Consider the following 16,850-nt stretch of genomic DNA (forward strand, 5'->3'; position numbering starts at 1 on the left):
GAAAAGGAAAGCAAAGAATCCATTTTTAAAAGATGGGCTAGATATAGGGGCTCACAGAGATCAAACCACAAACCAAAGAGCATGCAGGGACTGGACCTAGACATCCTACACATATGTAGCAGATATGTAGCATGGTCAACATGTGGGTCCCCTAACAATGGGAGTAGGAGCTGTCTCTGACTATGTTTCCTGCCTCTGGATCCCTTTCCTGTAGCTGGGCTGCCTTGTCTGAGAAGGAGAGGAGGATGGGAGGAGGGGAGTATGAGAGCAGAATGGGAGGAGAGAAGGGAGGGGCCTGGAATCAGGCTGTGAGAAGATTAAATTAATAAATGAAACAAAACAAAACAGACAAATAAACAAAAACATGGGCTAGAGAATTCTATAGAAATTCTCAAAACATGAAAATAAAATGGCCAAGGAACTTTTCAAGCAATGTTAACTGTTCCTAGCAACTAGGGTAATGTAAATCAAAACAGTTTTGAGATTTTTCTTTACCCCACTGATCACAGCAGATCTGTAGACACTGTAGACTATCTAACAAAACTCCAACAGCAGGCATGAGAAGCTCTTATTTAAGTTGTTCATAGTTATCCAGGAGTCTCCTAAAACACTTTATATAAGTATTTCTGTAGCTTTTGGTTACCTCCCAAAGGTGAAAGGTTGGCCCTTATTGTTAAAGATGCCATGCACTTATGATACAGGACACAGAGGAACTAAGCAGATCTGTCCTGAAAGCCTCCTCCCTGAGGACCAGCTTTCATTGCATCCAAAGTTTTCATGGAAGTTGCCAAGGAGGGGAAAAAGTATCATCCTACCTGGAAATGATGCCTATGAAATATGACGATGGCCAATGTAGTACAGTAGCCCTACATGTGCAATAGTGGCATACAAACCTTAGTGGTAAGCAGTGTCTCTCTGTCTAATTGTGTGTAGGACTACTCAACAAGAGGAAAATCATGCCTGGTTATGGAAACCTAGCCAACTCCCCAAAGATACTGAAGTCATAGATTTTGCAGAAGAGCCTACAACTACTAATTTTACTTAACTAGCACAATTCCTAAGTGCATTCTTAATATTTATCTTTATACACACCAGTAAATGTAGTCCTCATCCTCCCATCAAAGTAACTTTTCTCTACAACAGACAGAGATGAATACAAGAAAACACAACTGAGCAAAATGAAGATAGCAAGTGATCGTATGATGCACAGTCCCAGCTGACACATCTGCAACAGAACTCTGACACCTAAGATTCAAGATCATTATTGATTAGGGAGTAGGAATACTGTAAGAGCCAAAAGATAAAAAAAGTTAACTGTTATATTATGATCCTAGAAATGTCTGAGAAGCTACACAAATAAAGCCTCATCAACATGGCTGCCTAAACAAAACCTGGATGAGAAAGATGCTAGGGCCTCAATCCTAGACAAAATAAAGATGTATAGTCTTATAAAATAGAGATATACAGATATAACATACATGTGCATGTGTGAGCACACGTGTGCTCGCATGCGTGCACACATGCACACACACACACACACACACACACACACTTTTAAATATATACTAATATGATTTTTTAAGGCTTTTCCAAACATGTTTGGTGTATTTTGTCCCTCTACTCTCTTTCACCTATATTGACTTTTCATCTACAATATCATACAAAACAGCCTAATAGGGTCTTTGCTTCCCTCGGAAATTCACAAGCCAGACCTCTATCTTCTTAAACTCTCTCCACAGAGCTGTCCTTCATCAAACTGAGCACTCAACATCCTTTTATAGCCAAAGCTCCACAATCCTCCCATAATGCTCCTTGCAAAAGCAGGTCAGATCCATCACACAACAAACGTCCACTCTCGGGAACTCACTGTCTTAGTTTGCTTCATATTGCTTTGATAAAATACTGAGGAAAATAACTCGTGGGGCAAACAGTTTATTTTAGCTTAGTAGTTCTAGTTCATCCTTCAAGAAAAGTCAGGGCAGACCAGGCACTCAAGGCAGGGGTCTGGAGGCAGTTCCTAGAGCAGAGACCATGAAGGAACACTATTTATTGGTTTCTTTTCTGCTTTGGGTCACTTAGCATCCTTATAAATTCAAGACTACCTGCCAAGAGATAGCAACACCTACAGTGGGCTAGGCATTCCTCCATCAGTAACAACAACAAAAAATAGCCTAGTGACAGGCCAATCTGATGGAGGCTTCTCCTCTGTGAAGGCTTACTCTTCCCAGGTGTGTTAACAGTTGGGAATGATCATCACAACGTTTGTTTAAGAAGTGGCTTTTTATGCCAGAATGAAAAAGAATGAAGCACTATAGGACTTTATGTTTTAAATGATTAAGTTGGTAAATTTTATGTTATGTGTATTTTATAAAAATTACTTTTAAAAAATGAAACAGTGAGCTGGGCTGGTGGTACATGCCTGTAATACCAGCACTCAAGGAGGCAGAGGTAGGCAGATCTGTGTAAGATCAAGGCCAGCCTCATCTATAAAACAAATCCAGGACAGCCAAGGCTACACAGAGAAACCCTGTCTCAAAACAAAACAGAAAACAAGGACAAAACAACAAAAATTCTAACAGTGGGCATACAGCCTGGTTTTCCCCATTTCCAAGTGCCATACCAACTTCATCCAAGTGCTGTACCAACTTCATGCCACTACTAAACAGATGAACTCGCCAAAAGAATTTTCTTCTTTCAGTATCATGAGCTAGAATGGGCTTTCTAAAAGAACTACATTGCCTCTCCTGCACACCCTTTAACTCAACTGGACTTTGGGACAAGCTTTCCTCTGAGCTTAATCCACTCCACAGGAGGTTTATTCTAAGAATCTCAACAGCCCCTGCATTTGGGGGATCAGTGTTTAAAATCTCATTGATTCCCAAATAATCTCAGAGAAACTTCTCCTTTGATTTCTAGTCCACACGGTTGGAGAAGATTCTGTACAGTAATTCACTGAAGCACAGGTGGAAAGTAGAAAACATCTTTGTAACTATTTTTTAAGTTCATTCTTTTTTAAAAAAAATTGTTCTGTTGTTGTATTTGTCTTATGACATAGGCATGAAATGTTCTGTTTCAATAATTATGGCAGAACATTCATTCACTCTCACTAAAACAACTGCTCATATGTGGAGGACAGTGCTGATTTTTAAGGTTAAGATTGACAGTTAAAATACATCATTGATGTGCTGAATTCTTGCCAAGTCTTTGAGTCCAACCTTGACTTCAGATGATTCAAAGGTTGGATGAAGTCATGCATCAAACTAAATAGACCGCCTAGAATTGTGATTACTATATGTCAAGGTTCGTCTTCTCTGCGCAGTCCCTCAGAGTATTCATCAAACCTGCCTGGCCAAAGCCAAGACATCTTCCTATCAGCACAGGCTAGAAAAGCACTTCAGTGACCATTTCTTTGTCACTTTCTGTATTAGTTGCAGAGCTTCCAATATTCCTCAGAAGCCCCTATAAGCTCTGATAGTTATATTCCCCATGCTGCTAGGTATGTGCAGAAAAAGAACTTGGAATGAACTGAAGCTGAAAGTCAAACTTTGGATTGAGAGGGTGAAAGGAAATAGTAACCACACTTTACCCGTTTTTTTGGTTTTTTTTTTTTTTTTTTTTTTTTTTTTGGCTAATTTGTAATTTACCCAGACACCAAATGTTCCCGCCTTTATTATAACTATGAATTTATTACCCTTCAATACACCTCTCACACTTCCTTTCCACCACAGTGTCTACGGTGGTTTGACTGAGATGTGTCCCGCATGGGCTCATGTATTTGAACATTTGGTTTGCAGTTGATCGCAGTCTGGGAAGGTTATGGAACCTTTAGGATGTGGACCTTTGCTAGGAAGGACTTTGAGAGTTCTAAGTTTGCCCTTTCTCCAATGTGCTTTTTCTTATTTGTGATCTGTCAGCTTTCTATTCCAGGTACATGCTGCCATATGTCCTTAGGAGTATGGACTCTCCTTCTGGAACCTGAAACCCACATAAACTCTTCCTTCTGTAAGTTGTTCTTAATCATGGTATTTTACCACAGCTACAGAAAATTAATTAATAAAATGTCATACTTAGAAGGGTCCATCGGAAGATTAAGACCTCAGGAGCTATCCTGCAGACCCTCTCCTGAAACCAGTGAAGAGGAGAGAAAAGAAAGTCTTGATGGATCTGTGGTAGGGAGAATCGAGCAGGTGGGGAACAGCTGATTAAGAAAAACCAACCATTGGGGAGCAACTAACTATAGGAACCAGCTGCTGAAGAGAGGTAGGGGAATGGAGATAAAAGAAATACTTGACCCAGGTATATGCAATACAACCTGAACATCTTAAAGCCCAGGAGAACTTTACTTTTCTGTCTCTCAGTCTCTGATATGCCCTGAGTCAACTCCAGTTCTTTATTTAAAGTGAAGTTAAAATTTTTCCATTACATCATGATTTATCTCATCTTTTACAGTCAATAGGGAATTCAAAAATCAACAAAACGGCAAAACCAAAAACAGTCTAACAAGGAAATACAAACAGTTCTGTATAACCTACAATAAAACATACAACAAAAATCAATCAATATCCAAACAGTGGGCAGATCCAAGATGGCAGAGTTGAGCAAACACCTTATTTGATCAGCAGGACAGAAGTGACTATACAGAAAGAACTAAGCTGAGAAATACAAAACATCAGTGCTGTTGTACCCCAGGTGAGAGAGGTGAAATGGGTCTGGCCTCAGGCCATCAGTTTAGCCCACAGAAAGATCCCTGGTTCACCTGTGCCCCTGCTCCAGGGACTGGCCACGGTTTATCTGGTGGCAGGAGTACACATGTTCCAGGGTCTGACTGTGGCTAGCCTGTCAGGAACACAGCTTCCTGTCATCAGATCCCAGAGACACCTGTAGACTGCTGGCACTCCACAGTCAGGGGTTACTGGTCCACAGAAGACTTCACAGCTTAGAAAATAAGCAGACCTGACCTCAGGTCCCCAGGTCATTTCACAGAAAGCACCCAGGACCCTGCCAGCACACAAGCTCCAGAGTCTGGCCCTGACTAGCCAGGTGGGAGCACATCTTCTACCCACTAGGACCCAGGGAGAGCAGTAGACTGCAGGAATTCCAGTGTCTGGGTTTGCTGGACCACAAAGGCCCCACAGCCCAGAAAACAAATGGTTATGACCTCAGATCCCCAAGGCAACTCACAGGTGTGTGCATGCCCCAGGGTCTGGCCTCAGCTTGCCTGCAGAAGCGAAGCTGCTGGCCACCAGAGACAACTGTAGACTGCTGAGTGGTTGCTGACCACAGAAGACCCGAAGAGAGCCATACTCTGCTGGAATCCAGCTTCTGTTGTTGCTTGACCACAGAAGACCCCACAGCACAGAAAAGAGGTAATTCTGACGTCAGGCCCCCAGGCCAATTCACAGAAAGTTCCCTGCTCCCTACAAGCACCCTTGTGTTCCAGCATCTGACCAGGAGCACAATCGCTGACCTCCGAGGCCCAAAAAGAGTTGTGGGCTCCTAAAGCACTAGAGTCGCGCATTGCCCTCTGACCCCACAGGAAAACAGGCCCATTGGAGTAGCTCTCTGCTCAGATAGCTTTCCATTTGCTCCCCAGCTCACTTGGTGTACAGTCAGGGAAGCAGCAGAGACAGTGATCTAAACAGAGGTGCCTGACCTCCCCATTTCTGGACATACACCTCAAATATGTCATATAACAAGGGCATTTATTCAAGTATGTTCATAGCAGCTTTATTCATATTTGCCTGAACCCCTAGATATCCCTAAACTGAAGAATGGATAAAGAAACTCTGTTACATTTACACAATGGAATTCAGCTATTAAAAGCAAGGAATTCTTGAAATTGGCAGACAAATGGATGGAACTAAAAAGGATCATCTTGAGTGAAGTAACCCAAACCCAGAAAGACACTCATGGTATATACTCATTCATAAGTGGCTATTAGCCACATAATACAGGATAACCACACTGCAATACAGGGAATGATGCACCAACCAAGGACCGTGTATAATGTGGACCTAGACTCTCTGCTCAGATGTAGTAGATAGACACCACAGTCTCTTTGTGGGTCCCACAATAAGGGGAGTAAGGACTACTGCTGATATGAACTCTGCCCCCCCCCAACGCTGATCACTTCCCCCTCCCAAGGTGACCTTGCTAACCAATAGAGGAAGAGGATACGAGTAGTACAGAGGAGACTTGATATGCTGAGGTCAGGTGTTGGGGGAGGAGGGCTCTCTTTCTCAGGACTAATGGAGGGAGGTAGAGGGGATGAGAGAGGGAGGGTGAGATCAGGAGGCATTGAGGGAGGGGCTACAAATGGGAGGTAAAGAAGTCAAACTGCAGAATAAGCAGGTAACGGATAGTGCTAATTCCACTACATGGGAATAGCTCCGAGACTGGCTGAGACATGAAAGTCCATGCATACACAATGCCTCTTGCTGGTTACAGAATCCCTGTGACCTATTATTAAATGCCATTCTTCCTATGGCATGAATGAAGACTTATAGACGTCTTTCTTCTGCTCATACAAAGAGCAAAGAACCAGCCTTAATTGTTGTGTGCATCACACACACCTTGTACATTTATAATTTTAGTACTGTGTAATACTTGTGATAAATTACATGTTTTCAGAACAAAAGAAGTGGTCACCAACACTGGATCAGACCTGACAGGATTCATTCCTCTCAGCATGCTGGACACTGACATCCTGCATCCTGCATGTTCCAGCACCAAGTACTTCAGTTGCTGTTCCTCATCAGAACAAGAGAGCTCCCAGGACAATTTCAAAGAAAGCTTCCAAGCCCAATTGGTCCAGAATATCAGACTGTCCCACACGAGACTTTTATTAAGCCCAGAATTTCTCAACATTTTGAAACTGGACCACAAATGCTTTTCCTAGCTTGTTTAATCATTCTCCCCAATATTATTTGGGCTTCTACAAATCTATTATTCATCTCAAATCAGCTGGAAGAAACCTTAAGAGAAAGATGCCCCATTTTCCTTAAGGGGGGATAGGTAGGTTTTTGGTTGCTATCTTGGGCTATAGATGTTTATTTTCATGGGGAGTTTGTTATGTTATTATTGGTCTTATCCAGAAAGAAAATGAGGTTGGACTCAGAGGTGTCTCTCTTTTCCTTTATCTTTCTTTCTTAGGTATGGAGGGAGATAGGGGTTAAAAAGAAAGAAGAGGAAATATAAAAATATATAGGGATAAGTCAAAAAGTAGATTATTGAATCTACTACTCAACTTAAGGCCTTAATTGTTACTCACAAGGTTATCTTTAATTCATTGGTATAGAATTTTGTATATTGATGCAAAATAAGTTTAATTTAGATACATTGGCATAGAATCTAAATTTAAGATTATTCTTCACACACATTATATATGCTCCTACTCTAATATGAGGAATTGTAACCATACAGCTCAACTATAGCACCAGGTTTACTTTCAATACTTTGAAAGTGCTATAGCAGGCAGTTTAGGATAATTAAGTAATATAACTTAGTTGGTCAAATCATGCTCATATCAATTACTAGACTATTTTTATAACAAGAATATATATCTTAGATTTAACAGATATGTCTCTATAGTAAGATATGGTAAAATAAATAGAATGTCTTCAAAAACTTCAGAGACCTACAGAATACGGCATTTAAAGAGGTTGTTAGTTTAAAGATTCTTTGACAATAAGGCAGGTTGACTCCTGGCAATGCCCAGCCTATCTCAAAGATTATGAGCATCAAAGAACCTCCTTATGGAGATTGTCTCAAATGTGGCAAACCAGCCACTGGGCAAAACATCCTCACTTTAGCCACAGACAGAATTCTACCTAAAAATGAGCAAGCTTTGATGGAGGCAGAGTTAACAGCCAAACTCTGCCAAGCCAAGGTAAACAAGTCCTGAATAGCTCCTGCCACACAATTATCTGTCAGATCACTAGCCCAGGTGGCTGAAGATGATGCTCCAACATTATGGAGAGTTTTGGTTGACTGTCTGGCAGCAAACTGTCTCTGGTTTTTTTTTTTTTTTTTTTTTTTTTTGGAAGCTGCCAACCTGCACTTCCTGTTTTCTCAGGTAATTTTAGCCCTTCTCAAATCTCTGATGTAGTTGAAGATGAGATAGATTAGTTTTACAATTTAGCTTAGTTATGTAGGGGTTAATAATTTTTAGGTCTGATAGATATTGTAAATTGGTAGAGATTAGATATGATAGTTATGGATTTACATTCAAAATTTTAGACTCACCAAAATAGAAAAGATGTTTTCTTCAAGGTTGCTAAATACAAATAGCCAAAACACTATGAACGTAACATTTATATAATTCCTGATTGTTTCATAGTTCTCCTTGTTGCATGTTGTTTATTGTACATATGTATAATAGTATAAATGTGTATGTGTAAATAAATAATTTAATATTTAAATGCATTAAAGAAAATTCTTACACTTAAAAAAATATCCAAGCAATAGTCAGCATGACTTGATTATTATTTCTTAAACAATACTTAGAAATGTTTAATCATAAATTTCCATGGGCTAAATCATCATGTTTACATGATTGTCATAGCAACATAGCTTGAGCTAAATGTTCTCTAATTTAAAAAAAAGAACTTAACTTACTCCTAGTCCCAAACTAACAGATGTTCTATTCAAGTCTAGGCTAACTGCCAAGGGGTCCTCTATTGTAAAATATCTGTAAAGCATGGCATTCCAAGCCCACTACTATTTCTCTGAAAGAAAATTCTAAAGAACCTTTCCTACAACTAACAGTATCTACCAGGAACTGTTATGTCATGGTCCTAACTGTCTTCTAAGCAGTTTCTGCCTGACTGCTCACAATCAGAGCCAGAAACTCTCTCATTGTCTTAAGCCTTTGGCCAGATGCAGTCTTTCAATATTCTCTGTGAAGGGAAATTTTTTCCCTGTATAAATTTCATTACGGATTAAATAAGCCCAATTATACCCTGATGTGTCTGACTCAGACTATGGTACTCAGTGACTGAAAACTAAATAATGGATCGTATAGGAGAAAAAGTGAGAATATAGGGACATTCTATGCTGAAAATTAATTTGGGTACCATTTAAGATTAAGTTTTTTTTATCTTATTATATAAGTAGAATATTCCTCAAAAGAGTAAGTTAATTTCAGGTAAAAATGACTTGAAAGTAGAAAATAGTACTTTGTGCTAGCTGTTCTGTACACTGTTCATTTCAGATGCACACAGATGCTACTTGTGGAACTGAAAATGAATCTGTGTAAAAATAGTGCTGACATTCTTGCCACTTAAACCTACCAGTGTGTCCATGATTGGTATAGAAATACCTGCTGTAAACTGTTGGAGGAAACTCAAATTATGCCATTTCAAGAATGGTGCAGATCATAAATATTCAGTAATAGGCTCTCATATTTAACAAGCCTAGCCTGAGCTTGCCAAGTGCCCTATGATTTTTGGCACAAATGCACCCTAGATTTAATAGCTAATCATGAATGTAAGTATTTCTCACTATTTTATTGGTTTGAGGAAAATCAAGTGGTTTCTGCCTTCTGTGCATTCTGGCTGAACAGTCTTAGTGAGCTGTTCACAGGGCTGTGATAAAAATAGGGTTTTTTTTTTTTTTTCTGTTACATAAACCCAACTCACAGCACAGAGAACTCTAGTACTTAGTCAGTTCATAGTGTATTCATTATTCTCACTTGGCACTGTTTGAATGTAGTGGTTCTGACATCATTTTTACAGTACCATTCTAATTTTGCTATCTTTTCCTTCGATATCATGGACTTTTCTGTGTCCATACAAAGCATATACATTGTATCATCCAGTCTCACTTCCCAATACCATGAGTAGCCTTTCTACTTTCTTAACATTGCAATGTTTCTATTTTTCTCAGGATTTCCATTGTCTTTTATGTTAATATTTTTCATAATTTCTAAAATATAGAAGTAATAAAAAAATAAATAGCGAAAATAAGTCATAAGAATGACTAAAAGAACAGCAGGAAGAAAGGGACAGTAAGTAGAAAAGAAAAAAATTTAAAACAATAATAATAAATTAATTTTAAAAAACGGAAAGTTGTACCCAAAACAAATGTTGATAGATGTCTTCTTTTTTAATTTGTACATGAACATGGGTCTAGTTGTGTCAGATATAGACATTTCCATAATGCCACAGGCACACAAATATAACCTTGATGGCACCAACCTCAAGGGTCCCCTTTTGTCATATAATGTTTAACAAGTTAATGACTTCTATGACACATTATCATGACTGACACTCTTCTATAAATTGGATGGTCTTTTGGGGCAATATGAAACATACATGCTTAAAATTGAAAGAAAACTAGGGACTGAAAGACAGGTAAGACCCATAGACAGGAGTGAGGGCACGTTCTTGGCTGTTTTCTTGTTACTCGGAGCTATAAATGATGAATTGATAGACATGGAAATTCTCTTTAGAGGCTTTGATACTCTATGAGAAAACGGTATTTTGCAAACTGTTATAATTATCACAGATGCTGGAAACAGCTAGGTAAGAAAATTCTAAACTGAAATTTTTAATCCTAAATGATTTTCTTAACAATTCTGGACTGCTTTTCAAGCCATGCAGTGTATCACATTTTATCTGTGCCCATCTCACCTTCCCTGGGACCCTAGGTACTTTGCTGAGAAGACATTCCAACAACACACCTGGAAAGGTATTGAGGGGCCTTGTGCATCAGTACCTTTCTGGAATGTTGTAATCAGAAGACTTACCCTTTGTTTATCATGGGAAATCATCTGTCTAGGCATTGAGGTACAACAGTGATAACTGATTGAAATATCCAGAGGGTGAGAGTGAGTATATATCTCCAGGATGTTGCATCAGAACTACTGTAAAGTATAGCATTAAATATTGGGGGTCTGTGGTACATGAAACCAAAATTTGGTTGTAGGGAACATTACTTAAGGAAAAAAAATAGATCATTTTGTATGAATGCAGGTATGTAAATTTCTACTGAAAGATTTATGGCCATAGGTGATTATCAAAAGTATCCTATGTCGCGCGCACCTTTCGCCGATAAAGGAGACGCGGCAACTCAGGATTCTTCTGGCAGCGATTTTTATTGTTACAGCTCTTCTTGATAGCAGATGGGGAAGGACCCTCTCCCCGTAAAATCCCCGGCTTATATAGGAACTATGGAGGCGTGGAGGGACGTGTCTTCTCGTGATTGGTGCTCTAGAGAATACCTAATTAGCATACCGCCTGCGTAACGTGCTTGCGCATGCGCACTGGCCATAAGGGCTTTTGTGAAGAATGGCGGAGCGGCTCCCGACATCTCCCCCTTAATTTTCAAATTAAAATGCCAAACTGAAGCCATGAATTGACCGATCCAGCTCTCCACTTCATCAGTAGGGAGCGATCAAGGTGGGCACATGGACGGAGACCCTGTACACCTGAAGTCCCGTGCAATGGGAACTCGAGCCCTGGGAGGTGTACAGGTCTATCCTGTAGCATCCTGGTGCAATGGGAACCTGTGCCCGTCAGGAATGCCAGAACCAAGATAGTGTCTCAGTGTTTGAGCATATTAAGCCAAATCTGGGGAGATGCCCCTTGTTTTACAGCAAGCATAGCCTGCGCAAGCACAACTCTGTCACGTTGTTGTTGTTTTCTAAATTTGCAGAGCAACCAAAGACAGAAAACTAGTCCCGCCGCCAACATAAGGCCAAATGACCCCATCCCCACCAGGGTGGGTTCCTGTGTGGCCAGCCAGGCTCTGCGGGAGCCCATATCAACCAGCACTGCCTCCAGCTGGAAGTGCGTGCCCAGCACCGCACAAATGTGGAACAGCTGGTGGCTATGGCCAATATAGTCGAAGCGCCCAGGTGCCAGGCGCTCTCGTCCTTCTTCACTATCCTGGTCAGCTGCACCGGCACCCAAATTGGATTTTCTTGGTCCTGTGGAAAAACACAAACAGCTCCCCGGGATCTTATTAATATTGGATCCGGGCCTTTCCATTTGTTATCAATTACGTCTTTCCATTGGAATCAAGGAGCTAGCTGTCTTAGGTCTCGTTGTCATCCTTTTATTTTCTACCAACATCACCTTCTCCTCTAGAGGAGGTGCTGATGGTCTACACCTAGGGGCGAATGGCGGATCAACCCCATATCTCTCTGACTCATATTTAGCAGCCTCCTCGTCCAGTTCTATTTGCTCCTCAGGATCTAACTCGTCCTCCTCTGAGGCAGATCCCAAGTCCCCGTCCTCTGAAGACGTCTCCTCAGAGGCGGAAGATTCTACTTTAAGATTTTTAAATTCATCTAAGACGGGATACAGCCCACTGGCTTTCTCTTTCTCTCCCTTCTTCAGTTTCCCTTTTAATTCGGATCCTTTTGATTGAGGTTTCTTCCTTTTCTTTAAACCTCTTTCCTTTTCTGCTTCTGATAGACTATCTTGGTGGTCGGCCAAAGCCTTTTGACCCTTGCTAACTGTCTTTCTGTATCTTTTATCTTCTATAAGACAAAGGCAACACAGCAAGACGATAACAAAAGCAACCAGCAAGAGCGGACCGTACCACACAAAAGAAATCATACCTTGCAGAAAAGTGCCTAGGCTTCTCACGCCGTCAGTTCTGAATCCTCTTCCGACGAGCAGTCGGGGGTCCTTCAGGTCGTTCCTTCACCCAGGGGTCGGCAGGTCCCGGGTTTCGGCACCACTTGTCGCGCGCACCTTTCGCCGATAAAGGAGACGCGGCAACTCAGGATTCTTCTGGCAGCGATTTTTATTGTTACAGCTCTTCTTGATAGCAGATGGGGAAGGACCCTCTCCCCGTAAAATCCCCGGCTTATATAGGAACTATGGAGGCGTGGAGGGACGTGTCTTCTCGTGATTGGTGCTCTAGAGAATACCTAATTAGCATACCGCCTGCGTAACGTGCTTGCGCATGCGCACTGGCCATAAGGGCTTTTGTGAAGAATGGCGGAGCGGCTCCCGACAATCCTATATTTTTTAAAGTTATAAAAATGAGCAGTCTTACAGTGTTGTTTAATATTTATTTTTATTTTAGTTTTGTGTATGTATGAGTGTCTGTGTGGATGTGTGTCATTTGTGTGCCAGAAAAAAAAAAAAAAAAAAACATTAGCACAGTGGATCTTTTGGAGGTAGACTAAGTCAGTTGTAATACAAACCCACAAGGGAGTTCTGAAGAAAAAAATGGGTTCTCTGGAAGATCAGGGAGTGCTCTTAACCACTGAGTCATTTCTCCAGTCCTAACCATGGAGTCAATTTTTAAAAGGAAAAAGTTATCAAGACTTTGAGAAGCTTCAATTTTGTTCTGGATAATTTGATGGATAGAATAGCGGAGTAGTTTGGGGGATGTTTCTCGCACCTCACATTACTTTGAAGTCAAAGAACAGCTGCTTTCATGCTATATGGTTTGAGACCGCTTTACTTGATTATGAGCCTGAGCTTATGCCTAACATATGGCACCTCATCAACTTCATAGCGAGGATGCCAGCGGCAGTGAGCTGGCCGCCTAGTGAGGCCATGGTCGGGGGAAACTTGACGCACCTCAGGAGCTGTCTGCTCTGGGGACAGTTGAAGCTCTGCTCAGGGAGAGCATCCTAAGCAGAGGATCCGGGTGCTTCCATAGGCACTACGGAAACCCAATATACAAACGGGGTTGTTATTGTTCCACAAAGGAAAACCACAACAGCAAAACAACTACAGTTCCATTTCTAGGAGCTGCCAAACAGGGCAACTCTAATGACCCTGCTGGTGATGACTGGTGACTCTTAAGGTTTTCCTGGCACCTGACATGCAACTGCCTGTCTGTCTGCTATGACTTTGATTGCTGTTTGTTTCTGGGGTTGCTCTTCAGGGCTGTGCCACAGGTCCGTAAAAGAAAAGGCAACATTGAACCCCTCTTATCTGGCTTTTTCTCTTTCCCAAAGACATCCTCCACATTTTCTGTTCCTGTGAGATGCCAGAGTGGGCCTGTTTCTGACTATACCCTGAATGGTACTTCTCATTTTTATTATTCCTAAATAAAGTCCTTTACATTTGAAAGCCATTGTGGGCCTGCTGCTTGACTCACACAAAAGCTGTCGTGTAGAAAGAAGTAAGGAGTTGTTAGGAGCAACTAACTACCCAGTGTCAGGCACGTAGGTAACAGAGGGTCCCGCACCATGAGAGAATGCTCAGGAAACAGAAGACTCTCGGGCAGCAGCTTATATCTGCAGCACTTCTCACACACAATTTATCATAACCTTTACTGTGGCTCAGTAAACTAAACATCTTTTTCATCCCACAGACAGTGGGCAATATTTAGAGTGAAAGCGAATGTCACCTGTTTTTAACTCAACTTAGCCTGAGTTTCACAGAGGTTTGAAACCTGAAATCGGCACCTGAAAGATAAGAGTGAGAGAGTAACACTTAGGTGCTATAGTGAAATACTGGATGTCTGCAACGCCATCTTGGCTATTACACTGCACTGAAGACAGTCGCTGGAAAACGAAAGGCCCTATGGTAACTTCTCTTGAACCCTCTTAATGCTGTGGGATAGAACCTAAAGCCAGGCCTTAGCCAGAGGCAAAACACAAGCATGTTTTCTCCAAGTATAATGACACCAACTGTTAGGAGAGGACTGCACCGAGCATTAGGAGATCTGTTACTCCAGGATCCATCTATACTGTCTGTGTAGGGGGCTCCCAAGTGTAAGGAGATCTGTCAGTTACTGGCAGCCACCTGTGCTGTCTGGGAGGCTTATGTTCGGCAATGTAAGAGACTGAGGAAGGAAAACACAGCCTCTTCCTCTGAAAGCTGACATTCCTGCCAGGGCACGCGTGTGAAACTCTCCTCAGCTGTTGAGTATCAATGTGATAACCGAACGTGCTTTAAAGACAAGAAAAGATTTAACATTAAGCAGAGACGTAAGGACCAAATCATTAGGACACAGAGTAGTCTGTAAATCGTGGTGGGAAGGGCAGCTGGCGTAGACATCCCAGTGCAAGCAGAGAGTACAGAGGAAACGGGTGTTGCAGATGTGACCAGCCCATGAGGTGACCTGCAGAAATGACTGAATGGTCGGGTGAAGTTTTCAAAGGAACGGGCTGCAGGTCTAACAGAGCTGCCGAAGCTGCGGACCTGCGCTTAAGTCAATCTGCACACCCAGATGCGAGTTCCTTGTGTTGCCTTCGAAGCGCAGGAGCAGGTTTACTTTGTCAGGTAGCTCTGTCTTTTGTTTTACAGGTTGTGTTTCTACAGAGTTCAGAGGCTTTACTAAGTATATACTTAAATATTTTTAACTAACTTAATAGTTTAGTCCATGTGTGTTGCTCTAAATAAAATGGCATCATGCCTGTATAAGACGTAGTAAAGACACCCTCCCCGCTTCTCTGGGCAAGCAATCTTCCACTTAACTGAGGCCCCGGTCCCCCCTTTAACTAATTGTTTTACATTCCACATGTATTAGGCTCTCTCACTGGTGGACATGTAGGCCACTGAGAGGTGGGGCTTGAAGGTTCCTTCTACAATGGACCAATCAGCTCCCACTTCTGTGACTTCTATCCGTTGTAGTCTGATATCCCCTTAAACAAGGAGCAGGAGTAGATGAGTCCTGCCTGTCTGACTTGGCTTCTGTCAGCATTTTTCCCTTATCAAAGGGAAAGTCCCCTATTTATAGTATTAAGGCTGTATGTTTATCGTATCGATGCATTTTAATGGAATAATGTGAAACTGGTGCTTGTGATTTATACAAAGACTTACCCAAATACACACCTCCTAGTTTCCAAATATTTTAATTCTATTCCTCCAGAACTATCATCTGAATTCCTTCATCATTGTCCCTATTAGCACTACTTAAAATTTCAATAGTTTTTTTAGAGAATGAAATTCAAACATTTTTCTAGTGGTAATTAAAATATTTATCATTTTCTAAAATACTTGAGTAGAAAATTATTTAAATTTAATTGATAGACTAATTTCTGTGTTTTCAAAGTACAGAGGAAGTTAGCTTTAAAAATTCTTATAGAGAAATTTTGAACAGACTATTAGATAATTATTAACTTTAAATATTGGTATGTGTATCTTTTCTTTGCCTTTCCTGGTCAACCTTTCATCAGCTGGTCATGGGGAGCAACAATCTGCTTCTACAGGAGCCAGAGTACATTATCTTTTCTGTGACATCTCAACAGTCTGATTAACCTTCTTGACAAAGATAATGTGAGAGATTTAAAACAACCCCACAAACTTTAAATAATTGGTCCATACAGAGAAGAGCTTCTGTCACCAGGTTAACAAAACTTGTGACAAAGAGACCTGGAGGATTGAACTGAAAGATGTCACATAGACAAGGTGGTTGTAGCAATGAAACCAACATCATTTCTCAAGTTCCGTGAATCCACATGGACAGGCTTGTGGCTTTTGTGGCCTTTCTACATTTCTAATAAATCCTCCCCATCAGAAAGGGTGTGACATTTAAAAATGACCCTAGGAAAGTGAAGAATTAATATACAGCTTCTTGTAGATTTTCTTTTCTTAGCTATCTGCCTGAAGAGAAATTTCTTTCTGGGATGATTTATTCCAGGACAGGAATTCTCATGGGTACCTCAAACTGAGTAGGCTGGCTGTCTTCTGCTGTAAAATACTAGAAATCTTCTGTGGTCACAGGATACTATGAATTCCAGTTTGGGCTCAGTTTATAACAAAGCTAATGTTTTAATATGTTTTTATCAGATACTTGACAAATTAAATACAATTTTCCACTTTTTTGAACTAACATTTTTATTAAAAATAATTTTTATACAGCTTATTCTAATCACAATTCACCTCCCTTGTCTCCTCCCAGATCATACCCTCCTGCCACGCCAACCCCACGTC

The sequence above is a fragment of the Acomys russatus genome, chromosome 11 (genome assembly GCF_903995435.1).
Source record: "Acomys russatus chromosome 11, mAcoRus1.1, whole genome shotgun sequence".
NCBI lineage: Eukaryota > Metazoa > Chordata > Mammalia > Rodentia > Muridae > Acomys > Acomys russatus.